Genomic DNA, 1,560 nt, shown 5'->3' with positions numbered 1-1,560 from the left:
TACTCTAAACATAACATTAGGAAATATGAGAACATAAAAAGAAAAAAAAAGACAAAATAAAATATACATCTCAAATTTTGCTAGTTGCTGTGGCAGAGGACTGATAGCTGTACAGTTAGATGTCCAGATCTGAGAATGACTCCCTTCCCTGCTGCTCAGTTAACTGGCCAAAGCTAGTCCCTTGGCTTCACCAGCCATAAGGGGTACAAAGTTCAATAATTCCTTGTGCAAAGAAGGCAGAGAGGTGGAAAAATTATTTGTGAACAGCATCAATGTCTGCAATAATTGCTTCTATAAACCTTTATGAATATTTTGCATATGAAATTATTTTAGTATAATGAGGGTGAAAATTGAGATGTGCAGAAACATAATAATTTATAGAGGTCAAAAGATAAGAAAGGTTGAATAGGAGATATTTTATATTTCTTATTGTGGTAAAATATACATGAGAAAATTTATCATTTTGAGAATGAATTTTTAAATATATACTGTTTGGTGGTATTAAGTATATTTACACTGTTGCATAGACATCATCATCATTCATCTCCAGAACTTTTTCATCTTCTCAAACTAAAACGCCATACCCATTAAACAATTCCTATTGTCCCCACTTCCCAGCCCCTGGGAACCACCATTCTACTTTCTGTCTCTATGATTTTGTTAGTACAGTTATCTCATATAAGCAGAATCATAGAATATTTGTCCTTTTGTCTCTGGCTTATTTCACTTAGCCTAATGTTTTCAAGGGTCTTCCTTTGAAGTACAATATTTTTTAAGGCTAAACAATATTCCATAAAAATGGGCAATGCTTCATTAATTTGCATGTCATCCTTGAGCAGGGGCCATGCTAATTTCTATCATTCCAATTTTAGCATATGTGCTGCTGAAGCAAGTACTAAAGATTTAACCAACTGGAAAACTAAAATATGAACTAAGAGTTGAGTAAAGGAAGGGAAATTGAGGTCATATAAATGAACTAAATCTTCATCTTCAATAGACAGGAAATGATAATGCCTATGTTTCAAAAATCAAGAAAAAGTCATACCAACACGTTGCTTATAGCTATAGATGTAACCTCCACAAGAAGAAAATTTGTTAAAACTACTGAGAATAAGGATTAGGTAATGGGAGAGGTAGAACGAGGGGGAGGTGTTATTTTAAGCATCACTGCATTACTATTGTTTGTTGACTTTAATACTTTACCTATAATAATCTAATGATAAAAAGTACCTCCTAAGACAGGACTGCTTAATGACCAGAACTTTAACCCAGAACTCCTGACATTAACAGTATCTACTTTTCAATGCAGTATGTTACCTCTCCCAACACACTTTCTTGAAGACCCTATTGCTAGGGACATCATTAAGTCACACGGGAAGGTATAGCAATGGCCTAACTCCAAAGGCCTTCTTTTCTCCTTATTTCCATGTTTTAATTCTCATATTACTGATATTATTCTATTTTACATAATATCTTATTACTGTAACTACCACTTTTACTATGACTTTTTTTAACAAGGTCTATCTGCTTCTTTTGGCAGTGGCTTTGCTACTTGGCTGG

The 1,560-nt window shown here is 33.8% G+C and overlaps 1 non-coding gene across 1 annotated transcript; it reads right to left on the bottom strand.

Annotated features, from left to right (window-relative positions):
- Nucleotides 1-794: 794 nt before the first annotated feature.
- On the bottom strand, nucleotides 795-896 carry LOC123387726. Its single transcript, XR_006602222.1, has one exon. It is a non-coding gene; the product is annotated as a U6 spliceosomal RNA (small nuclear RNA).
- Between the last annotated feature and the right edge of the window lie 664 nt (nucleotides 897-1,560).

This window comes from Mustela putorius, unplaced genomic scaffold (genome assembly GCF_011764305.1).
Source record: "Mustela putorius furo isolate JIRA1106 unplaced genomic scaffold, ASM1176430v1.1 tig00003858_pilon_pilon_pilon, whole genome shotgun sequence".
NCBI classification, from domain to species: Eukaryota; Metazoa; Chordata; class Mammalia; order Carnivora; family Mustelidae; genus Mustela; species Mustela putorius.
The sequence above is the reverse complement of the archived record's forward strand: the minus strand, read 5'-3'. Positions and strand labels throughout refer to the sequence as shown.